At 49.4% G+C, this 25,818-nt stretch overlaps 1 long non-coding RNA gene across 2 annotated transcripts; it reads left to right on the top strand.

The window, feature by feature from the left end:
* The first annotated feature begins 36 nt into the window (after positions 1 to 36).
* LOC144582332 (uncharacterized) lies at positions 37 to 25,690 on the top strand. 2 transcript variants are annotated; one of them, XR_013534809.1, is made up of 4 exons: positions 37 to 203; positions 21,443 to 21,849; positions 22,385 to 25,107; positions 25,368 to 25,690. It is a non-coding gene; the product is annotated as an uncharacterized LOC144582332 (long non-coding RNA). The 2 variants fall into 2 exon arrangements; XR_013534807.1 differs by having other exon boundaries at positions 21,443 to 25,107.
* Positions 25,691 to 25,818: the final 128 nt, after the last annotated feature.

Genomic DNA, 25,818 nt, shown 5'->3' with positions numbered 1-25,818 from the left:
GGAAGGGGGCGGAGGAGGAGGGTGGAGAGGGAAGGAGGGAGCGCGCGGAGCGCGAGGGAGGAGGGAGCAAGAGAGCGAGCGGCGAAGGGAGGGGAGACCAACTTCTAGTGCTACCATAATTCGCCTAAAGCAGGTGCAGCAACTTTCACCCCGCCAGGCAGCCGGCTGAGAGCGAGAGAAGACCACGTGCACCAAACTTTAGGGTAGGAAAAATGGGAACGTGGGGAGAAGACGTGGGGCGGCAGATCTGAAAAAGGTGGTAGGTGGAGGGACCCCAGGGATTCACGCTGGCCTCGGGCTAATTCTACGGCGCGCTTGCAAACCCTGGCCAACCCCTGGAGTCTGGAGGTACCGCCAAGTCCTGCTCCCACACGGTTCACTGGTTCCCAGCGGTCTGCGCCCGGCGCGGGGAGTGGCCGGGGGCCCAGAGACGGAGCCAAGGACCGGCCTGGGCCCTCCCTGTCCTCCCTCCTGCTCCCCACTGCGTAGGGGCTGAGGATGGGCTTTCTGAGCCGGGGGCGGGGGGGGGGGCGAGGCCCCTTCAGGGCTTTGTGAACGGTCACCCCAGGTGCGCACTGCCTCCCTCTGCGGAAAGGGAATTTCCCGTAAAGTGTTCTGTGAACCAGTGAAGAAGGAGCCTAAGGCTGGAGTCACAGCGACAAAGTGACGTGCAAAGTTGAGGCAATTATCCGGACAAATTAGATTGTAAACAAAACTCAGCATCTCTGAATATCACTTTTGCCCAGGAGGACTGGAGGGTGGTCGTGGTGATGGGGGATGGGAGAGGGAGGTCCGGACGAGGGAATGCCCATGGCCTAAGGGGGAGGGCTATGTTGGTAGCAGACGCCCCACTCAGAGTCCCGTGGAAATCTCAATACCTGTCCTCCCTCACCCCCCCCAACACACGCCGGAAATGTCTCCCATCTGTCTGCGTGTGTTGGGGGTGGGGAAAAGTGAAGGAGGCCTCAGGGGTTCTCCTGAAGTGCCCCAACCCAGCTCAGTGATGCCAGGTCCTCATGACCAAGGGAGGACTCTGTTGTGGAATCAGGGCAGGAAGACAATGGCTCTGAAAGCCTACCCTGGCCCCTGAATCCTCAGACAGGTGGACAAGGGGCAAGCATAGTATGTGAGCCCCTGTGGAGTGGGAGCTGGAAGCCTGAGGGGTGGGGCTGAGCTGCAAGGATGGATGCTTAGTTGCCTGGGGGGAGGGGATTTCTTGGCCCTTCAAATGGCCCTTGAAAGAAGAGGGACTTGAGAGAGGAGGCACCCTCTTGGGTTATTTTTCATCACTTCCGACCCTTTTCTGTAATGTTAGTGACACCTACACGGGTCCATATTTTATGTATTTGCCCTGTTGGGCAAGTGTAACAGGCATACTTAGGTCCTGCTGCAGTGTTTCAGATTTCTAGGTGTGAAATTGTGCAGGGAAGACTCTAAGTGGTGTCCTTTCCAGCGTGGCAACTGAGATAACCACAGCCATAAGAATAAAAAACAGCTAACATCTGAGTCGCACCACCCACCAGCCATTTAATCTTCACAGTAACCCCAGGAGGGAGATAGTTCTATTATCTCCATTTTACAGAAGAGGAAACTGAGGCACAAAGTGATCAAGTCACTTGCCAGGGCTTACACAGCTGGTCAATGATGAGCCAGATTCCAACTAGAGTCACTTCAGTGAGGACAGGAAAAAAGCTAATGGCGGTTTCTAAAGTGCCTGCTTGTGGGTTAGCTGAGGGGAAGGATATTCCAGGAGAAAGCCCTTGGTAGTACCATCCAATTTACCTTCTGTCGAGGGCCAGCTCTGGTGGAAGTCATGGTGTAGGGACAGCCCCATGGGAGGTCCTTGTGTCAGACCAGCTGGGCCAGTGACTACATCCTCAGTTCTCCTTCCCATCCTTCTTGCAGCAAAGGCTGAGGGTGGGGCGAGAACTAGGGACTGTGGAGACGAAAGAGAGAATTTCTGTAAGGGGGCATGGAAAGAGGTGACCTCTGAGGGGCTTCTCCAGCCCTTTTCTGGCTGGTTCACTGAATGCTTTTCCCATCCCCTTCCTGCAGCAGCCTTTGTACCTCACACATGGGCTCACTTGCCCAGAGAGATTGCCCTGGGAAATGCTTTGCTTTCCTTTCCGTTTACCCCTCATCTCCAGGCCAGTTCAGTTCCCAGCACCCTGTGATCTACAGTGGAGGGCTCAAGGCATCAAAAGACCCTGTCTTGTTTTTTGACCTAAAGGACATTTTAGTGAGGAAAACAAAACCTCCCCAAAGAAAGATACAGAACAAATGTCCCCAAATCAAAGAAACTAGTCCAAAGCCCTTCTTCCTGGTGCAAGAGCTTTGTTAAGAAGGTTGACGCGGTGGCTCACGCCTGAAATCCCAGCACTTTGGGAGGCCGAGGTGGGTGGCTCACGAGGTCAAGAGATCGAGACCATCCTGGTCAAACCCCGTCTCTACTAAAAAATACAAAAATTAGCTGGGCATGGTGGTGCGCGCCTGTAATCCCAGCTACTTGGGAGGCTGAGGCAGGAGAATTGCTTGAACCCAGAAGGCAGAGGTTGTGGTGAGCCGAGATCGTGACATTGCACTCCAGTCTGGGTAACAACAGCGAACTCCGTCTCAAAAAAAAAAGAAGGTTGAAAAGAGTAGCCCTTGACTCCAAAGTGGGAGTGACTGGGAGCAGGCAAGAGGGTCCCCTTTCTGTCCTTGTTCCTTCATAGGACTCAGGGCAGGTGCAGGTGCTCTGGCAGTGGCAGGAACCAAGGCTTATGACTTGGCTTCTCTAGGGGGACCATAATTAAGAGCACAAGGGCTAGAGTCAGGCAGCCTTGGGTTGGGTTGAACTTCAGCCTCTGTCACTTAACCAGTGTGTGACCTGGGCAAGTTACATGACGCTTGAGTCTCAGTTTCCTCACTCATCAATTGGGAGGTTGGGAGGTCTCCTTGGGTGGTTGGAAGGGAGGATGGGCAAAACTTCTAGCCTGGTAACCTGTTCCTCATATGCTTTCCATAATTACTTATTTCCCCTTTGATGAGCTCCGGGGTCCTACTTAAAATGAGGAGTGCTGACCTCACAAAGCTGCAAATCATGAGTTGCCACTTATTAAATGCTTGCTGTGTGCCAGGCAGTCTGATAATGTGTTGTTCAGCTTATTACCCCAGCAATGGTAACTGTTCTCCAGGTGAAGCTAAGAGAGGTCAGGTGACTTGCCCAGGTCACATAGCTAGGAAGTGGTGTGGCAAGGACTTGCTCCCAGGTCTCCTGCTCTGAAGCAGATGCCCTTTCCCAAGGTCAGCTGCCACCCTATTGTGGAGATGAAGTGGGTTGATGGATGAGCTTGTTCCTAGCAGCAGGCCTCACACTCAGGGGTGGGGTGAGGTGGTAGTGGTATATGCATATAGAAACATTTGTCTCATTCCCATGGTTCCAACCCAGCTAAGCACAGATATTTTATGTTTCTGTTCATCTGAGTGCTTGAATCTCTTTTCTCAAAAATAATTTTTTAGCATTTTTTTTTTGACACATTCTCGCTCTGTTGCCCAGGCTGGAGTATAGTGGCATGATTTCGGCTCACTGCAACCTCTGCCTCCTGGGTTCAAGTGATTCTCATGCCTCAGCCTTCAGAGTAGCTGAGCCTACAGGCGCACTATATGTCCTGCTAGTTTTTGTATTTTTAGTAGACATGGGTTTCACCATGTTGGCCAGGCTGGTCTCAAACTCCTGACGTCAAGTGGTCTGCCCACCTTGGCCTCCCAAAGTACTGGGATTACATGTGTGAGCCACTGCACCCGGCCAAAAACTATTTTTTAGTTATCGGGGAATAAAATTTGATCAGCATAGGCTGGGTGCAATGACTCATGCCTGTCATCCCAACGCTTTGGGAGGCTGAGGTGGGCAGATCACTTGAGGTCAGGAGTTTGAGACCAGCCTGACCAACATGAAGAAACCCCATCTCTACTAAAAATACAAAATTAGCTAGGTGTGGTAATGCATGCCTGTAATCCCAGCTACTCAGGAGGCTGAGGCAAGAGAATTGCTTGAACCTCCACCAAGAGAGGTGGAGGTGGCAGCAAGCTGAGATTGCACCATTGCACTCTAGCCTAGGTCTCAAAAAGAAAAAAATCTTTATCAGCATAATACAGTAACTCCACTCCGAAGTATAGGTATATATATGCATATGTACATATGTACATAAAAATGCATATGTACATATGTTCACCAAAAGGCATAGAATGCTATGCCATCTATTCGCATGTGCTGACTATTCACAGTAGTCGGCAACAGTGGAGTAGGTGACTAAATCCTGGTCTTCTCATCCGTGGGCTAGTACTTGGCAATGAGAATGAATAAACCATTGCCATGTGCAACAACATGGAGGAATCTCACAAATATAACGTTGAGCATAAAAGCCAGACACAAAAGAATACACATTCTGATTCCATTGATCTGAAATTCAAAACCCGAGCTAATGAATTGATGGCATTAAAATTCAGGAGCATGGCCATTTTAAGTGGGGGTGCGACAGGGTCATGAGATTTCTGGGGGTCTTTTTGAATTTGGTTTTTGGGAGTTGGTTACATGCATGTGTTCACTTTGTAAACTTTAATTGAGCTATACATTTTATGCTTTAAAATGTGACACATAAAAATCATTGCTAACATAGGCCTTTTCATGACCGTCCTTCTTTCCCATTCTCTATCCTTCCCTTGTAGATTCCTGAAGTAGGCCTTCCCAAGTAAGGTTTCTACTCTTACTCCTTTGGTATTGCTTGGGTATCTCAACATTTTCTTTTGTTTAAGTTATTTATTTGTATTCATTTTTGTAGCATAGTAAAGTATCAAGCAATTAAAGTTTTAAATGAGGCCGGGTGCTGTGGCTCACACCTGTAATTCCAGTACTCTGGGAGGCCGAGGCAGGCAGCTCACGGAGGTCAAGAGTTCAAGACCAGCCTCACCAACAAGGTAACGCTGTCTCTACTAAAAATACAAAAATTAGCTGTCTGTGGGGGTGTGCACCTGTAATCCCAGCTACTTGGGAGGCCGAGGCAGGAGAATTGATTGAAGAACCTGGGAGGCAGAGGTTGCAGTGAGCCGGGATCTCCTTACTGCACTCCAGTCTGGGTAACAAAACAAGACTCTGTCTTGGAAAAAAATAAAATAAAATATTAAATGAAAGGTAGCCTGCTCCTTGTTTTTACTTGTGTTTTGCTGAACTACATGCTGCTGAGATGTCTACACGTTTGTTGCATGTTTTGTGTGTGTCTCTAGGTCATTTACAAGAGGCCGCTGGAGAGGATTCTACCATATAAGTGTGCCCTGTGTTGTTTTATTACCCAGCTTCCCACTGATGGACAGATTGTGGTGGATGTTTGGCTATTATGGTCTCCTTGCTGCAGCAGGCTTCCTTTTGTGACCTCCCTTCCCACTGTGCCTCTCCTTCCCCACTGTGGTTCCTCTACTCTGGAATCTTATCCCCTTGCCATCTCCCCACTATTCCTCCATTCCCTGCTTCCCAATCTTTCTGACTGGGAAAGACCTCGGATCTGTGCCAATTGGAAGTGAGGGAGGGATAGGAGAGGGACAGCCTTTTTCTTTTCCACAAAGGCTCCTCTTCCTCAAGATCAATGATGATTTAAACAAAGATATGTTTCATTAGGGGTTGATATCTTTTTTTTTTTTTAATTTTTTATTGGATTATAGGTTTTGGGGTACATGAGCAGAGCATGCAAGACAGTTGCGTAGGTACACACATGGCAGTGTGCTTTCTTTTCTTCTCCCCTTCACCCACATTTGGCTTTTCTCCCCAGGCTATCCCTCCCCACCTCCCCCTCCCACTGGCCCTCCCCTTTTCCCCCCAAATAGACCCCAGTGTTTAGTACTCCCCTTTCTGTGTCCATGTGTTCTCATTTTTCATCACCCGCCTATGAGTGAGAATATGCGGTGTTTCATTTTCTGTTCTTGTGTCAGTTTGCTGAGGATGATGTTCTCCAGATTCATCCATGTCCCTACAAACGACACAAACTCATCATTTCTGATTGCTGCATAATATTCCATGGTGTATATGTGCCAGGGGTTGATATCTTAATGAACTGTGTCAGGAACCTTCAAGGCACACTTTTGGCTTTCTCGGTTTTAAGGGGAGCTTCTACCTCTTTGGGAGGCTTATCAGTTTACCATACTGCCCTGAGTAGATGAGCATGGTAGTGTGGGGAGCTGTGCAGGGGGCTGTGGAGGAGAGGGCCTCCAGGACTGGAATGAGGCCGGTTTGTCTTTCTCGGTGCCAGGCTGACTGGGGGCCTGGGCCCTGGGAGATGTTTGCAGTTCTTTTTAGGGACTTTTAGGGGGTCAGAGACTCAGGCCTTGCCCAAAGAGTGGTGGGCATGGGACTTTGGGCTGATTGGTGGAAAATCAGTCATTAAAGATCAGGAAATTAACGATAGCTTGACAAGCAGTGAGCAATTTTCCACTAATTGGAAGACAGCATCTTTAGGTCAAATGAGATCCCTACGTGGAGGGATTTCTGTGCAGTAAAAGAGTAGGACACATGGGAAGGGGCCAAGAGAGCAGACCCAGTGCCTTATCCCTTCCCCATGTACTGCACCCAGTCATTGATACATGGGGATGGGGATGGGGTGGAGGATGCAGGAGGGTAGAAGCCCCAGGAGTGGGCACAGAGAAAAGAACTCCTTCCCCCTTCATTTAGTTCTTCCTCATCTTTTTTTTTTCTTTTGGAGATGGGCCTCAGCTCTCTTGCCCAGGCTGGAGTGCAGTGGTGCAATCACAACTCACTGTGATCAAGCTCCTGGGCTCAAGTGATCCTGCCACCTCAGCCTCCTGATGAACTGTGACCACAGGTTTGAGCTACCATGCCTGGGTTTTTTTTTTTTTTTTTTTTTTTTGGGTGGCGAAGGGGTCTCTCTGTTGTGCAGGCTTATCTCAAACTCCTGGACTCAAATAATGCTCCCACCTCGGCCTCCCAAAGTGCTAGGATTGCAGGTGCAAGCCACCTCGTCCAAGCCTTCCTCAACTTTTTTGAGCTATCCATGTCTTCCATCCACTCGAAGACTTTTGGGTTTAAGTCTCAATTCTGTCACTTTCTAGCCCACAGTCCTGAAGCAAAAGGTTTAACCTCAGTTTATTCAACTCCAGATGGGAAAAAAGATGAGAGTCTGGCAGAGACGTGGTGAAGACGAGTATGGCTCATGTAGGATTCTTCTCAGTTTAGGCATTGGAGAGACTCTAGCTGCTGTAATTCCTTCTTGCTTACAGCCCACTTCTGCCTCTTCCCAGATGATCTTTAGCACTCCTGTGTTGTCAATGTTACAATGTGTTGTTGGCTAACTTGTTTAATAAGCTCCCAGTAACTTGTAACACACTGTATTGTTTGTTAACTGTTTAGCCATTTTACGCCTCATTTCTCCAACTAGATAATAAACTCTTTAGTTTAGGGACCTACAGTTTTAGTTATTTGCAGATTTCTCATTGCACCCAGCTTAATATCTTTTGCAAGGTAGCTGCACAGTAAATGCATATTGATTTGATAACAATTTGATACTTTAGAGCAGAGTTTAAAAAACAAACACAGCCTAACACTTTAGGGCGAGTTGGTGCCTCATAGGTATCTGCTGCATGTTGTAGAACACAGGTCATAACTGCGTCTTCATTGCAAGAAAAGAGCTGACTGGGGTCAAGGGGGTACTTGGAAGGAAGACTCTCACTCCCTCAAAGCCATCCCCTTCTCCCAGAGGGCTGTGCTTTCCATTCCTCTCATCTCTCCTCTGGCTCCCTTTCTGCTTGCTGACTTAGTTTGCTTCAGAGCTCTGTTCTTGGCAGAGGATGCATTCCTTCACCATGGAACCTGGACCTGGGGTTTAGGGTCTCAGCTGCTGGTTCTGGAAGGTGAGGTGGGGTGTAAAGGAGGAAAGTTAAAGCCCAGGTAGCCTCACACTGAAAACAGCTGCCACCTGTCGAGCATCAACTGTTTACCAGGCACTTTTTTTTTTTTTTTTTTTTGAGATGAAGTGTTGCTCTTGTCACCTGGTCTGGAGTGCAATGACTCGATCTCAGCTCGCTGCAACCTCTGCCTCAGCCTCCTGAGTAGCTGGGATTACAGGAGCCCACCACCATGCACTACTAATTTTTGTGTTTTTAGTAGAGATGGAGTTTTGCCATGTTGGCCAGGCTGGTCTTGAACTCCTGACCTCAGGTGATCTACCCTCCTCAACCCCCCAAAGTGCTGGGATTACAGGTGTGAGCCACTGCACCTGGCCCACCAGACACTTTTAATATGTATCTCTGATTCCTACAACAGTTATATATATATATATATATATATATATATATATATATATATATATTTTTTTTTTTTTAAGAGAAAGCAGTGCTCCAAATGTCAGAGGCAATGAATGTAGGGAGGAAATAAGGGAAGATAAGGGAGTCTTTATACATCCCTTATTGTGTGTGGCATCTGGCTGGGTCCATGGAGTGGGGCTCACATATTTCCTGATCCTCGTAATTCTATGCCAGGCCTGGGCCCAGGCCCCACCTCCTTTTTGGTTCTCCTGCACCCTTTCTTCTTTCTGGTCTTTACCATGTTCCCTAGGGTCTTCTCTCCTCCAGTCCCCTCTGCTCTTGACCTGTGGCTCTCCAGTCCCCAGGACCTCTCTCAAGGTTGTTAGGCAGAAGGAAGTTCCTGGAGCCAGGTAGCTAAAGACAAAGATGAAGCTGGGTCTTGCTTAAAGAAGAAGCACCCATGCATCAGGCACTGTGGTAAGCACTCTCCAAGCATGACCTCATTTCACCTCCCGCCAGTCCTCTGAGATGATGCAACAGATACTTGTTGGTGCCCTGTCTGGTGCACTGTGATTTTTCACCCCTAAGGCTTCCAATCACTAGTGCCTGCCTTTCCTAGCTTAAGGGTTTCCTTTGGGCATTAGAACCCACTTTTCCACTGTGGAGGAGACTAGAAGTGCCAGGGAACTAACACTTCCTTGGGGAGCCCTCCACCCATAAATGATGGGAATTGGTGTATCAATACCCCTACTCCCTCACTCCCTGTGTGGATTATCTCCAAGTCATGTGTTCTATGCATACTCTCAGGGTTTCCTTTGTGGGACTGAGCCCATCCTGTAGCTGGTTTGGTAACATAGACTTTGTTGCCTCTTTTCCTTGTCTTACTTTCCCACTTGTCTGCTGGTATTTCCTTCACCTCCTAAATCAACCATTTGCAATGGAATAGTGTCTCAGGGCTGCTTCTGTGGGAACCCAGCCTAAGTCAGGTTGATGCTATTATTATCTTCATTCTATAAATGACAAGACTAAAGCTCAGAGAGGTTGAAATCATACACGGTTCCACAATTATGTTAGTACAGCGCCTGCCTTCATACCCTGGCTTGTTACACACTAGAGTGATCACCTCATTGCTCTACTATATGACTTCTTAAGGCCTCTTTTCCTCTCAAGAAGTATGGTTCAAGGCAATTCCCCTTGGCTTGCTGCCTTGAGAGGTAGGAGATGGGGAGCAGGGTGGGTCAGGGGTACACTGGGAGTATTTCCAGCCCACCCAGCCCCTGTCTCCCTGTGGGGAGTCATAGCCAGTCCCTGGATTGCAGACAGAAAGAGAAGTGGAGAACACCTACAGGGCTGGAGATATGATGACTAGAAAGAAGTGAAAGCCATCTGGAATGCTGGAAAAGAAGAGGACAGGGTCAGGGGTACAACATGAGGGCGGGCTCCGGGCTGAGGAATCCTTCTGAGCATTTGCAGTACACAGCAGCTCCTGCAACAGAAGGAATGAGATGAGAGACAGGAAAGGATTTATTTTTTTCTGTGTGTGTGTGTATGTGGGTTTTTTTGTTTTGTTTAGAGTCCATATCTCACTTTGACACTCAGGCTAGAGTGCAATGACATGAGCACAGCTCACTGCAGCCTCGGATTCCTGGGCTCAAGAGATCCTCCTGCCTTAGCCCCTGAATAGCTGGGACTACGAAACCATTTCTTGATGTTGGAGTCTGCTCAGCCTGGGAATGTGGAAAGTCCCCTGCTGAGAACCTTGAGACCAGACAAGAAATTGGCCTGCGTCTTTCCTGAGAGTGGAGGTGGGCCCCTCAGGGCAGGAAAGACCTGATGATCCCTTCAGAAACAAAAGTTACCTGGTGAGAACACCTTCCTGTTTTCTACTTTTTGGTTTTCATGACACCTTTGTCTTAGTTTAGGTTCTCCCTGAAGCAGACTCTCAGCCAGTGATTCAAGCATAAGTGGTTTATTTGGGAGGTGGTCCCAGAAATACCAGTGGGGGAGCAGGGCAGGGAGAAGGAAGGGAAAGCAGCCAATGAAGGGAGTGTTATCCCACTGTCAGCAAGAGGAGTGCAGTCTCACTGGGGACTTGAGCATGTGTGACACACACCACACACAGGCCAGCCCACCGGTGCAGGTCCTAGGGTGCTCACCCACCAACTTCCCCTTCACCATGGGCTATGGCCTCCTTCCAGGCACATTCACTCTCCAGCACTTCCGGCTTGCTCTGGGTTGGAGCCAAGGGTGTTTCCATGGCCAGGAAAAAACCCTTAGGCAAAGAGCAGGTGTTGGCAGTAAGCAGCCTTCTACCTTTCGAGGCGAACAGAGAGAGATGGGCAGGGCGCCAGAGCCTGCACACTCTGCCCTTCTGTTCTCCTGCTTAACTTTTCCTTTTCCTGATTTTGTGTGCTCATCTCCTCTCCCGCTGTCCTATCTGAAGCACTGGGGGTTGCCCCACTGCTCTCCTCATCATCTGTGCTCTTGGACAAGCCCATCTACTCTTATGGTTTTATCCACCACCCATGAGTTGGTGACTCTCAGCACTATCCGGGTGGGACCTGGATCCCATGCCCATATCTGTGGGCCTCCAGGGATGGCACACGCAACGTGTTCCCAGCCCAAGCCGTCTTCTGTATCCGTAACATGCTCCAACTCTGCATCTTCTCCCCATTGGTGGCACCATATGTACCCAGTCACTCCAGAAACTAGAATCGTCCCTTGGTTCTTCTTATCCCTTCCTCTTCACATCCACTCTCCAAGTCCTGTGGCTTCCAAGGCATTTCTCAGAGTCATTCCCTCCTCTTTACCTCCACTCTGCCCCCACCATTTGTCAGGGCAGGACCCTCATCATCTCCCATCTGGAGTATTCAAATAGCCTCCCAGCTGGCCTCCCCACTTCCAGCCTTATCCCATTCTGGAGCCTCCCTTCAGTGCATCCTCCACAGTGGTGAAAAAGTTCTATCTAACATGCCAGCCCAGGCTGGATGTGGTGGCTCACGCCTGTAATCCCAGCACTTTGGGAGGCTGAGGCAGATGGATCGCTTGAGGCCAGGAGTTTGAGAGCAGCCTGGACGACATGGCAAAACCCCATCTTTACAAAAATAAATAAATAAATAAAATTCCAACCGGAACTTGTCATGCCCTGTTTAAGATGCATTCAAAATTCAAGCACCTTGGCTGGGTGCACAGTACACAAGGTATCCTTTCTTGAACCTCTGATTCTATCCCTGGCTCCTCCCAGCTCTGCCACCTGGGACTTGTGGCATGTCCATGTAGCTGGGCTTCCTCTTATACTATGCCCTGTGCCTGGAATATTTTTCTCCCATGTGCTTTCACTGCTGACTAAGCTGGGTCTTAGTCAGCAGTGAAAGCACATGGGAGAAAAGATGGCACCTCTTCTTGGAAGTCTTCCCTGAATGCCCCAGGCTGGATTAGACACTCTTCTTTTGTATGCTTGTATCAGTGCAAACATCAGAAAATCCACTTCAAATGAGTTTAAATAACAATGAAAATTGACTGGCTCTTGTACCTGAAAGTCAAGGGAGCAGGACTTGGTGCAGATGATGTGTGATCCAGAGGCTTACAACGATGCTGTTGGGTTCTCCCCTTGCTTAACTCTGCCTTCTCCTGGGTGGGCTTTATTCTTAGAGTCCTTGGAGAGAGTCCCATCAGTTTCAGACTCACATCCTGCCCAATTCAGTCCAGTGAATTGTTCAAGCCAACACTTGGCTTATTTGGACCTGACTAAGGATTTACTTGCCCTTCTCCAAACCCATCAAAATGGCCAAGGACTTATAGTGTTCTGCTTCCGGGGTTGGTGGATGATGGCCAAATCCTGCCTACCACTTGTATCTGTAAATAAAGTTGTATTGGAGCACAGCTGCACTCATTTGCTTATGTATCATCTGTGGCTGTTTTTGTGTGACAATGGCAGAGTTGGGCAGTGAAGGCAAAGACCAGCAAATTTTGCTGTATTTTAAGCCTTGCAGGCTAAGAGACAAAATTGAGACTATCACGCAGGGATTTACATAGCAAGAGAAAAAACAAATTTCCACAAAGTTTTATTGATGAAATTACAATGTCAATAATAATTGAATATTTTCTTTTTTTTGGTAATACAGGTCTACTAATGAGAAGAATGAGATTTGGGAAAAGGGAATAACATTTTGCTTGGTTGGGGTTCAGAGTTAATGATCCCTATGATCAAATCGACCACCAGTGTTCATCTATGAAAAGCACTCTTAGCTAACAGAGCATACAAAACCGGGCAGGATTTGGTCTGTGAGCCACAGTTTGCAGACTCCTGAATTAAATGAAAGCAGTACGGAGCTAAGGGAAGGGACAGTGGGAAGCTGATGCCGGAGATGATACTGACACCCTAGGTCTGTGGGAGGCATATTATAAGGCATTTCTTTATTAGGCAAGTTCATGTCCACTGAGCCCCTTAATCCTGACAATTCTATGAAGGTGGGTGGGACAAGGGTGGTTGTGTACTTTTCAGAGAGGAAAATGAGGCTCAGAGAAAAGTGGCTTGCCTGAGGTTTCAGAGCAAAGCCTCTCTGGGACACCTTTGAGGATGCTAAGGCATGGGCCGTGGAACATGTGCTTTGATGAGTAATTGAACAATTATGGTGTCTCCTGGTTGGAAGACAGAGGCTGAGCCAACAGGGGGGTACAGGCTGATCTGAACATGGCCTGGGAGGCTAAGTATCCAGCTGGCTCTGTGATATCCAGTGGTCTCCAGGAATGGGGCTGGTCAGCATGGTGCGTAGGAACCCAGTGTGGCTTCAGGAATCTCTGAGCATAGGCCTGTCTCCCTGTAACTCCCTATACAGGACTGGGGATACCAGCATAGCAACTAGAAAGAAATCAGGTATGGGCGGGTGGCTCACACCTATAATCCCAGCACTTTGGGAGGCCAAGGCAGGAGGATTGCTTGAGACCTGCCTGGGCAACATAGTGAGACCCCTTCTCTTTCTTTCTTTCTTTTTTTTTTTTTTTTTTTTTGAGACAGAGTCTCGCTCTGTTGCCCAGGCTGGAGTGCAATGGCATGATCTCAGCTGACTGCAACCTCCACCTCCCAGGCTCAAGTGATTCTCCTTCTCAGTCTCCCAAGAACCTGGAATTATAGGCATCATGCCTGGCTAATTTTTGATTTTTATAGAAGCAGGGTTTCACCATGTTGGCCAGGCTGGTCTTGAACTCCTGACCTCAGGTGATCCCCCTGCCTCGGCCTCCCAAAGTACTGGGATTACATGCGTGAGCCACTATGTCTGGCCGTGAGACCCCTTTTCAACAAAAAATACAAAAATTAGCCAGGTGTGGTGGTATGTGCCTATAGCCCCAGATACTCAGGAGGCTGAGGTGGAAAAATCACTTAAGCCCAGGAGGCGGAGGTTCTCGTGAACCAAGATCTCACCACTACACTTCAGCCTGGGTGACAGAGCAAGACTGTCTCAAAAAACAAACAAACAAAAATAAAAATCAGATTTCTGGTAATAATGTCCAGGCCCACACCAGTGATTTTGGCCCCATACGTCACTGCTTGCAGCCTTCAAGTGACTTGTGACTCTGGGAAGGTATGTTTATATCTGTGTCACTATGGCAGCATGGCCTGTGCATATGAGATTTTTCTGGCCTGGCCTCATCTGGGTCCCTGAGGAGCAAGCCTGCCTCCTATATCCTGTGGGCAGGTTATGGGCAGCCTGCCTTCAGGCTTGCCTGGCCTCAGGTAGGGGTTGTGCAAGGTCAGGGAGGGTGGGTAGAGGCAATCAGATGTGAAGGATGTATGCTGAGTTCCTTTCCAGGATGATGATTTGTAGGTACTGAGCATCTGTGTGCTGGTACACACATATACACATTTCACACATTCCCTGTCTCACATACTTTTTCACACCCACATAGTCACCTTTATCTTCACTACCACCATCTCACACTCACATACATGCACATTCTCTTGGTTTTTCACTTTTTTTTTTTTGAGATGGAGTCTTGCTCTGTTGCCCAGGATGGAGTGCAGTGGCATAATCTCAGTCACTGCAGCCTCTAACTACTGGATTCCAGTAATTCTCCTACCTCAGCCTCTGGAGTAGCTGGTGCACCACCATGCCTGGCTAATTTTTTTTTTTTTTTTTTTTTTTGAGATGGAGTCTCACTCTGTCACCAGGCTGGAGTGCAGTGGCATGATCTCAGCTCACTGCAACCTCCACCTCCCGGGTTCAAGCAATTATCCTGCCTTGGCCTTCACAAAAATTGTGTTGTGAAATAGTGCACTCTATACTGAAATGAATGAGGAGAAAAAAGTCAAAACTCCTTTCAAAACTATATTCAAAGCATCAGAAATTTTTTTTTCTTTTTACAAAGTTATGTATAAGCCACAGGACCACCAAATACTGAAATATGAAGACTCTATGACCAATGTTCAAAACTGACTTTAAGGAACTGTGTGAAGCAAGACAGGAAGATTTGTGTTTAACAGTCTAGAACTTCACAGGGAAGCGGGAATTTAGAGACTAGTGGCTTAACAGGAGTGTTGCCCACAAGGCCTTTCGTTGCTCAGAACCATCTCTCATCTCGTAAGAGTCATATACTGTTGACAAGTTGTAACAGCAGACTTAGATTTCTTTTTTCTCTCTCCACATTTTATTGAAGAGGAAATGATACTCAAGGTAAATGACCAATTTAAGGCCATACCTTGATTAAGTGACAGACCCGGGCATTGAACTCAGATTTCCTGAAGTTCTTTCCCTTATACCTCTGCTACTTTCGGCCTATCTCTCTACGGTGCTTCAGATACCATGTCTGTCCATTTTGTTATAAGTTCATTGAAGACAAGCATTAGCTCCCATTTGTGGCTCATGTTGTAGTATGTCCATGCTGACAGAAGTGCTTTTCTGACTTACTCCTTAGTCCTCAAGTACTGTAAGGGTGATGAAGATAGCCTTATGGAGATTTTCAAACTGAACACCCACTCCAAGGCTGGGATTACAGGCGTGCACCACCGTGCTTGGCTAATTTTTGTATTTTTAGGGCTCACACACGCACCCCTCTGGCAGCCCTGTGAGGTTTCACCACGTTGGCCAGATGGCCTCAATCTCCTGACCTTGTGATCTACCCACCTTGACCTCCCAAAGCACTGGGATTACAGGAGTGAGCCACCTCGCCCAGCCAGTTTTTGTATTTAGTAGAGATGGGGTTTCACCATGTTGACCAGCCTGGCCTCAAACTCCTGACCTCAGGAGATCCGACCGCCTTGGCCTCCCAAAGTGCTGGGATTACAGGTGTGAGCCACCGCACCCAGCCAGTTTCACACATTTTTTCACGTATTTTCAAGTTCACATAACACATTCATATGCACAACATGTTCATACATACCTGTATCAGTTTCTTGGGACTGCCATAACAAAGTATCACACCCTGGGTAGCTTTAAACAACAGGAATTTATTGTATCACAGTTTTGGAGGCCACAGTCCAAAAGTAAGTTTCCTTCTGAGACTTGCGGGGAAGGGCCTTTCCTTGCTTTTGCTTCTGGTAGCCCCAGGTCTTCTCTGGTCTGGAGGAGCCTCACTCCAGCCTCTGCCTTCATCTCTCTTTGTGTCTTCTTCACATGAGCATCTTATAAGGACACCAGTCATATTGCATGAAGGCCACTCTTTTCCAGTGGGACTCATCCTAACTGATCACATCTGCCATGATACTGGTTCCAAATAAAATCATATTCTGAGGTGCTAGGGGTTAGGACTTCAATATATCTTTTTGTGGGAGGGGCACAATTCAACTCAAAACACCACCTACGGCCATAAAATCTCACATGCACAGATCATAGTGGCATAGTGACGTAGATATAAACACACATTCCCAGAGTCACAAAACTCACACCCCCTCCCGTATATACTTTCAGGATCAGACACTCCCACAGTCCCACCACACGCATGTACATACTCACACACAGCAAGGTCATCACACACACACTCATTTAGTTTCCCAGTCTTACATACAGCCCTACACACTCCCTACAGTCACACCCCTTTGCACGCCCTCCTGCCCCTGCCTCACTCCCAGAGGCCACTCTGTAGAGGTCACGCTTAGAGACCCGGCACATTTGCAGCCTCGCACTTGGCTCATGCATCTCACATCCTCCCCCACCCACACAGTCTCTCCCCTCTGACTCCTCCGCCCAGCTTGCCGGTCTCCCCACCAACCCTCATGGCGAGGAGGCAGCAGACTGGCTCTGTCCCACCCCAGTGGGTGGGGAGGGGCCCAGGTGGCTCCCCCCTTGTCTTCTGGAATCCGGTGCCCTCACAAGCCTTCTGCTTTTTCAGGCTCCCACACTTCCCTCTCAGGGGCAGACCGACAGACAGACAGACACATCCACACTCTCTCACGCTCACACACGCGCCCCTCCGGCAGACCCACGGCAGCAGTCTGTTCCTCATTATGGGCCAATGCGCCTGTTTACTCACCCAGCTGGAGATGGTTAGAGAGTGATAAATAATGAAAGAGAAAACAGGCTTTTCCCCTCTGTGGCTTCTATTTATGTAACATGTGTCACTGTGCATTCACAGACTTTGTTTCGGAGCTGGTTGCAGGAAATAGTTTATTTTTTCCGGACGGTGGCTTGAGGGGTGGGGGTGGGGGGTGGCAGGGTTTGGGTTTCTGGTCTCACGCCCATAGGAGTTTCAGGATCTGGCTCCCAGAGTCCTCTCCCCTGGTGCCTCCTCTCCTCGCCTCTGCTGACAACTCTGGGGCGGACATCCTGGCTCGAGGCTGCCTTAGACGGGGTTCTCCCACACCACCTATTTGGAATGAGCTGGGGTGGTTGGGGGCCCCTCCCAGCTGCCTCTGAAACCTCCCAAACAGATGGGCTTGTTTTTAGAGCCAGACAGCTCGAGGCTGGGACTCCCAGAGAGGAGGCAGTTGGACAAGGGGCTTCCTAGGTAGCCTGCACCTGTTGTTGGGGGAGGATGCAAAAAGATTAATTCTATAAAATAAAATAAAAAATCCATACATTGTGTTCACTTTACACGTTCATCCCGTGGTCTCTCTGAGGCCTTACAACTTTTTTTTTTTTTTTTTTTGAGACAGAGTCTCATCTGTCACCAGCCGCCAGGCTGGAGTGCAGTGGCGCAACCTCGGCTCACTGCAACCTCCGCCTCCCAGGTTCAAGCAATTCTCCTGCCTCAGCCTCCCGAGTAGCTGGGACTACAGGCGTGTGCCACCACACCCAGCTAATTTTTTTGTATTTTTAGTAGAGATGGGGTTTCACCACGTTGGCCAGGATGGTCTTGATCTCTTGACCTCGTGATCTGCCTGCCTCAGCCTCCCAAAGTGCTGGGATTACAGGCCTAAGCCACCGTACCTGGCCGAGGCCTTACAACTTTTAATGGCTGCTTCCCAAGTGAGAGAACTGGAGGAGGGCTTGCCGTGGTCTATGTAACTGGCTGATGAGAGCCAGGACTTCACACTCAGGCCTCTGAGTCCAGAAGAGCCTCACACACCCAAGGTGCCTCCCTTGGTAGGGCTCTGGTCAACCTCACTCATGTTAAGGTGGATGGGAGTAGTTATAAGGGTCTGGGGGTTGGAATTTGGGGAAAGGTGAGTCATCAGAGGTCTGAGAAGTGTCTCCTCCTCCACCCTTTCCTAAACACTAAGGTGAGCCTCCTTTGGGTGACAGACCAGAGAAGGAAGAAGCAGGGGAAGGGGCACCTGCCCCCACCTGAGCCTGTCTCTTTGAATGCCAGGGCAGGAGATAATGTCTGTCATTGACAGGGAGTCCCGGTTGTATCCCAGGCCACCTGCTCGGGGGACCCAGAGGTTCCAGCCTTTGAGGAATGTAGCATCCCTATGGAAGATGGACCCAGAAGCCCCAACTCCTGCAGACTGTGAGGGATGAACGTATGCAGGTGCCATGGGATTAAGGTGCAGGACAGAATCCTGCCCAGTGGCCTCGGGATTCTTGCAGGGAGTGTCCCACAGGAATCTCCTGACTGGGGGGTGAAGCAGCCACCTTCCCAAGACAAGGACTTTAAACACAGTCTGACAGGCAAGAGCACATATGAGCCTAGGGCAAAGAGAAAAAGTGCTAAGGAGGCAGTTTTCAAATTTAGTGGGTGTCACATTCACAAGGGAGTTTATTAAATGCGGATTCCCGGGCTCCTCTACCTGGTGTTGATTCGGCAAGTCGGCGGGGCAGGAATCAGCATGGTTCACAAGTTCCTGAGAGTTCTCAGACCAGTAGTTTCCCAAAGACTGGGAGACAACAGTGTCCTGTGTGGGCCCTGGAGGCAACCCTCCTGCCCCAACACACCGAGGTGAGATGCAGGCCTCATGGTTAGGTCAGGAGGGAATTTGACTTCCCCCAAGGAGTGGGAATGATTTGGTTAGAGAATGATAAAATGCATTGGTCCGAAGGAAGGGAGGGAGGAAATGAGAGTTTACTAATACCTGTATGTGCCAAGCTGTTACATGACACTTTTCGTTTTGCTTTGTGTTTTTGTTTTTGAGAAACGGGGTCTTGGTATGAGCCTCAGGCTGGAATGCAGTGGCGCGATCAAGTCAGAGCGCACTGCAGCCTCCAATTCTTGGGCTCAAGTGATTCTCCTGCCTCAGCCTTCTGAGTGGCTGGGACTACAGGTGCATGCCACTGTGCCTGGCTGTTACATGACAGTTTTACCTGGCTGCTTTGACTTTTTGACATTCATATACATTTTTGGAACCTAAAACACTGTCAACATTCTACTTCTTATTACCAAGTAATCCTCATACAGACACACCCGCCACAGCCCGAGTCGAAACTCTGTCAGCTGGGATGTCGTGCACACCTTGGAGCACTTACCACGTGCCAGGCATTGTTTTCAGTGCTTTGCACGTTCTGCTTTGCTTTCCTTACTGCACCACAACACCAACAGGTAATACTATTCCCATTTTACCGATAAGGACAGCAAGGGTCAGAGAGGTTTAGTGACTTGCCTAGGGCTACCCAGCTATGCCAACCCTGGCAACAGGAAGAAGTGCTTTTTTTTTTTAACTGATCCAAGGAGAGGCCCTACTGGGGAGGTAGAGGGACTGAATCTAGACGCTGCTTTGTCGCCCCCTCTCAGCACTCCCTCCCTCCCACTCCGGAATGGAAAGGTGGATGGAGAGGCACCCTCTCTGCCACTCAACCCCTCTGTCTTTGGGACCCTATAGACTCTCACCAAGCCCACCAGCTTGCAGCCTGAGCTCTCTCCCAGGAAGCTGAGCACCTGGGTTCTCAGGCACTCCCTTCTAGTTCAGTTCCTGGAGCACTTATGGCTTTGGGGGAGTCCCCAAAGAAGGAGCTGAAAGGTGAGAGGAGCTTAAGGAGCACCTATCTTGGGCTTCCAGGAGCCTCTTCCCTCGCTGTCCCCTTGGCAGAATGGGTGTGTCACAACCGGAGGGTGGGGGTGTGCAGGGATGGCAGAACTGGCCAGATCTATGGTCCCAGATGTTTGTCAGGCTGCAGTCTGAGTCTGATTTCAGATGTAGGGACTTACAGCAGCTTCATGGGGGTCTTGCCCAGACCCCCACATGGATACTCACTTGCTCACTTGCACACACATGTGCCCTCATTCGACTCCCATTCACACAGAGTTCCATTTATGAAAACCCAGACAAAGCTTCAGACTCTAATGTCCCTGTGGACAGTGACATGAATGACAAAAATCATCAGCAACCTAGGTGCTCTGCACACACTGACTTTAAACGTCACATTGTGGCCAGGCGCGGTGGCTCACGCCTGTAATCCCAGCACTTTGGGAGGCCAAGGCAGGCCGATCATGAGGTTGAGTGATTGAGACCATCCTGGCCAACATGGTGAAACCCTGTCTCTACTAAAAATACAAAAATTAGCTGGGCATGGTGGGGGATCCCTGTAGTCCCAGCTACTCAGGAGGCCAAGGCAGGAGAATTGCTTGAACCCAGGAGGTAGAGCTTCCAAGATCACACCACTGCACTCCAGCCTGGTGACACAGTGAGACTCTGTCTCGGAAAAAACAAACAAACAAAAAACACTCTAAACTTCACATTGATCCTGCAGGGACGCGATTACTTCCCCCTTCCCACCACAGAACTTACAGATGAGAAAACTGGGCCTCAGAAAAGCCAAGTGACTGGTCTGAGGCCACACAGCAACTCCACAGCAGAGCGGGGGTGGGGATCCATCTGTTGCGGAGCTCACTCCGTCCCCCTCACCAGGCTGCCTTCCCGTCTGGCTCCCAGGACCCAGCAGGTGTTCAGCACGTCCACTGATGAATGTGTATGTCTGTGTTTTCTTTCACACACACTCAGTGCAGGCTCCAGCTGCCCCTCTCTCCAAACTCACTCTGTGCTGTGCTCTCCCTGCAGGCTCAGAAACTCGCAGACCCCTTGGCTTCCTCCACAGCCAGAACTAGAGCCAGCCTGAATTCCCTGGGCTCCAGCCTCAGTTTCCCCTATGTTTCTCAGGCCCACACACCTGAGCAAGTCCCTCCCTGCTTTGAGCAGACCCACAGCGCTGGCTGGGCTCCTGCCCCAGGCCTGACCCCCACTGTGGAAGCCTCTGGGGTCCAGCCACCTCCATTCTCCTCTCTTCCTCCAAAACGTCAGGCCTGGCACTGCCCCCGCTCAGCCCCCTCTCCCTGCAGCCCCCTGGGAGCCCAGGCTTTGCTTGAGGGCAGCGAGTGAAGCCGGCTGTAACAGAGAAACCTCAGGCTTCTCTTTAGAAGTCCCCGGAGGAGGCAGATCTGAGGAAAGGCTGCCGAGAAGGCGCCTGCAGCAATGTCAGCTTGAGAACAACCCGGCTGACAGGATGCTGAGCGGGGATTAAGGTCGGGATCAGGGAAGCCGGGGAAATGAAGGCAAGTTCCCTGCTCCCTGCGCTGCCACCGCTGCTGCTGCCCAGGCTGGGTTTGTCTTCTTGTTTGTTCTGGCTCTGGGAAAGTGGGCGGGGAGGGAAGTGGGCAGGGGTGGGGTGGGGAGGTGGAGGGAAGGACAGGGCAGAGGTGGAGAAGGGCAGGTAGGGGGTTGGAGGGAGGTGGAGGGAAGAGAAAGTCAGGGCTCCTCTGGGTCTAGGGTCTCAGGTAAGGACCCCGTCCCTGAGCTCAGTCAGGGACGGGGTCCTTACCTGAGACCCTTTCCCTATACCTGTCCCTACAGTCGGTACGCCAGCCAGTGGAGCAGCCAGTCACCCCTGAGACCCCAACCGCGGAACCCTCTTTCGTGTCCTGAATGTGGGTGGCAGGACCAGTGAGAACAGAATTGGCCTTACCCTGGAAGGCTCCCAGATCAATGAAGCAGATGCAGTCTACATCCAGAGAGGAGCTGAGCCTGTTTCCATCTATTTACAAATGTTAAGATCCCCCATTCTGGGGAAAGACTATCACCCAACCTGCCTCATCATCAACGTGTCACAAGAGCCCAGCCAAGTGGGCACTGGATGACCAGGTCCAGGGAAACCTCAAGCCCTTGCATTGCCACTGGTGTGGTAGTGAAGAATGTGGCTTCTGGTTTCAGACTGCATGGGGTCAACTTTTGGCTGTCACTGATTTGCCGTGTCACATTGGGTGAGCTGGGTAACTCTCTATTCCTCAATGGAATAAAATCATAGCCCCTCCTTACAAACTTGTCAGGAAGGTGGAGGGAGTGGACACGTGCACAGTGCTTGGCATAGGGCCTGCCATGGAGGACAGAGGATATATACCAAAGGGTAGCTTTATTTATTATTGGGACAGAGTATAGGAATAAATGTGGCAATTTGAAGTGGCTTGCCTGAAGGCTTCCTGGGGGAAGGGGTGTGGAAATCTGATTTTGGAGGCCGAGACTGGGCAGGGGTAGAGAAATGAATTGGGGGTATGGAATAGAGCTCCCGTTTGCCAGGAGAGTGAGTTAAGGATGTGTCTGGTAAGAGGCAGAAAGGATGCATTTTCTAGGATGCATCCTAGAAACCCCCTCCCAGCCAGCCTTTCTCCAAAGTTCCTACTTTAACTGGGGGTAACTCTTCCAGACCTGCCAAGGGCAGGCCAGGGGCGCTAAGACCATGAAAAGATGCCATTTTTCATGGTGATCTTCCCAGAATGATATTTATTCCAGAAACTCTAGCCATTTAGGGAGACTCCACTTGTACCTGGGTTCTCTGGAGCTGGCAAGGGAAGAAACAGGCATATACAAGCCTGGAGGAAGATCGCCCCTGGGCTTGGATTCCAGCTCTGCAATTAATCATCTGTGTGCCTTGGAGCAAGTGAATCAGCCTCTCTGGGCCTTAGCTGCCAGGTCTGTGAAATGAAATAGTAATATCTACCCTAGAGTTGTAATGATGAGTAGTTGCTCTATAAATATCCACTGTTGATATTCAACTTAACAAAGAGTTGCTGAGCTCCAGCCAGCTACTGGGGCCCTAATGAATGAGACCCTTTCTTAGCCCTTGAGTAGCTGGTGGCCTGCATGCGAGTCCAAATATGATGCCGAAGGTTGTGGCGCTACCTTACATAAAGGTCCACCCAGAAACCAAAGAGAAGGAGCTCCTGGCATCCACGTCCCAGGCTGCAGGGGCTGCTTCCCTGGCCCACCCTGCAACCCTGCAACTCTGCTTGTGTGTCCTCAGCCTATCACCCTATCTCTGGACACCCTGGCCAGCAGGCTGGGGATGGGAAGAGTGTTGGGGGGGTGGGTATGGGAGCCTGGGATGGGGTTCTTGTAATTGGAGAAAAGGTCTGCTGGGTCTGATTTCTAGGGGAAAGCTTTGGGCAAGGGGGCCCAGTCCCTGCAGACGTGTGTGAGGACTTTATCTCCAGGGGCCTGGTTCCAGAAAAGCAAATTTTAAAAACACCTTTTCTTTTTTTTCTGTTAATAAAAGTTATGTATATTTATTCTTCAAAAAAAAATAGAAAATACAGAAAAGTATACAAAACAAAATATAGATCAGCCATCATCTTCCCATGCAGAGATAAACATGGTATGATTTTAGTGTATCTCCTAGTTTTTCTTTTGTTTTCTTTCTTTTTTTTTTTTTGATATAGAGTCTCTCTCTGTTGCTCAGGCTGGAGTGCAGTGGAATAGTCTCGGCTCACTGCAAGGAATTCTCCTGCCTCAGCCTCCTGAGTAGCTGGGATTACAGGCACCAAACAACACGCCCGGCTAATTTTTGCATTTTTAGAGACAGGGTTTCACCATGTTGGCCAGGCTGGTCTTGAACTCCTGACCTCAGGTAGTCCGCCCGCCTCGGCCTCCCAAACTGCTGGGATTACAGGCACGAGCCACTGTGCCTGGCCTCTCCTAGTTTTTTTAAGCTGGCTCTCATACACACATTTACACACGCTCACGTGGTTACACTCATACACATACACACATATTCACAAATACACACACACACATTTACATACACATATATGTAACTTTTTATTACAGCATGGCATGCTTAATGTACACATGTCGTTAAAAGTTTAGAACAAGATCATGGAATCATGAATACATCACCACTGTGTAAACTGATTTTTTTAATTAAATAAACTGTCAAGAACCCTTCCCCCAGGTCACTAAATATTCTCTCCAACATAATTTAAAATGAGTGTCTAGTGCTCCATCTTTGGGTATAAAGCATATCATTTTATCAGTCATCACCTGCTGGCCATCCATCCATTTCTAGATTTTTGCTATTCTAAATAACACTGAGATGAACAACCTTGCAGATAAATCTTTGACGGGATTGCTCACTTTCCAATTGTCTGTTCCTGTCTGTCTACTCCCAGCTGCAATTTTGAACCTGTCTGGGCAGGATCTATGTCTGATTCATCTTTGTGACCCCACAGTCTAGCTTGGCTGCTGGTTCACTGTAGGCATCCAGTAATGGTTGAATTGGATTGCTTTTCTAGAGCAGGTTCCCTGGGCTGAGGAATTGGGAAGGTGGGCTGATGAGGAAAGAGACCACCTTCCCTGCTAGAACACTCAGGGGTCCCCAGTGCCTTTATGCTCGGCCTGCTAACTTCTCCTAGAAAAACACCTTCCCAAGCCCAGAGCCACTGGCCATCCCAGAGGGTCACTGAACGGCCTTCCTGTATCTCTTATCTTCCCAGGCAAACACTGAACCTTGCCTGGACCCTCCCACTTCATGCCCCGCCATCTCTGACTCTTTTGAGTTCTTTTGTTGTGTCTTCAAGCTGAAGGCCCAGCAGACAGAGCCCTCTCACCTGCCCATGATTGCTGGAGCAATATTGTGGCAGCTCGCAGCTCCCCATGCAGTGGCCCCCTGCCTGGCCCCCACTGCTGCCAACACAGCCCACTTGGCTCCTGGGAAATGCCCACGTGGCATACCTCACCCCTGCCCCTGCTCTGCCTGCCACCTCTCATGACACCAAAGGAGCCTTTGTCTCTTTCTCATGGGGACCCTCAGCAGATGCTGATGTTCTGACCGAAACAGATTTGTTGAATCATGGAGTTTGAGGTGGAGATCCAGTTCCCTGTTTCAGTGGGTCTTTAAAAAAAAGAGAAAGAGTGCCAGACCTGTAATCCCAGCACTTTGAGAGGCCAAGATGGGCAGATCACGAGGTCAGGAGATCAAGACCACCCTGGCTAACACAGTGAACGCCCATCTCTACTAAAATTACAAAAAATTAGCCGGGCATGGTGGCACACGCCTGTAGTCCCAGCTACTCAGGAGGCTGAGGCAGGGGAATCGCTTGAACCCGGGAGGCAGAGGTTGCAGTGAGCCGAGATCATGCCACCGCACTCTGGCCTGGGCAACAGGAGTGTGAAACTCCATCTCAAGAAAAAAGAGAGAGAGAGAGAGACACACACAGAGAGAGAGAAAGCAAGCAAGAGCACGAGAGGTAAGAGGCAAAAGCTGAGAGGTAAAACTTACGCATTTAATTTTCCCCCCATCATCTGCACTCCCAACCTCCTGGAATTTCCTCTCTTCTTTTTGATTTTTAATCTCTTCTTTTCCTCTGTTTTCTCTCCCTCTTCCCCATTTTCACTCCTTTCCTTCTCTGTCTCAGCTCTGACACGAACACCCCCCCCTCACCCTCCTGTCCTCCTCTCCCCTCCTCTCCCCTTCTTTTTTAAGTTTTTTTTTCTTTTAACTTTCAAGGTCATTCCGGACTCCTGATGCCGCCAGTCCCGCGGTGAGATGTGAGCGCCATTGGCGTCCGTGGCCTCTGTTTCCGTGGCAACCCAGTAACCATTAATTTTCAATTAAAGGAGACAAAAAGCTCGATGACAGCTCCAGGTCTGCTGAAGATGTCAAGAATCTGTATTAATATACAGCAAGAGAGCATAATTGTGTGTCCATCTTCCAGAGCAGCGAAAAATGGAGGGATAATTACCAGCTCGAAAGCCACTCTGTAATTTAGTTCTTACTGTCACCACAGCCCTACACATTAGCATAAATTAAAAGCAGAGTTTATTGTTATCAAAGTGCATTGATATCGCCAGACCTGCTTTCTTCCTTTTAACTGTTTGTTGTGGGTGAGTGACTCCCCAACTCTTGCCAGGGTTTCCCCAGGGTGGGGAGGGTGGAAGTATGGGGCTGCCGGCCCTGA

Source organism: Callithrix jacchus, chromosome 4, assembly GCF_049354715.1.
Source record: "Callithrix jacchus isolate 240 chromosome 4, calJac240_pri, whole genome shotgun sequence".
NCBI lineage: Eukaryota > Metazoa > Chordata > Mammalia > Primates > Cebidae > Callithrix > Callithrix jacchus.
This window is presented reverse-complemented; position numbering and strand designations above follow the sequence as displayed.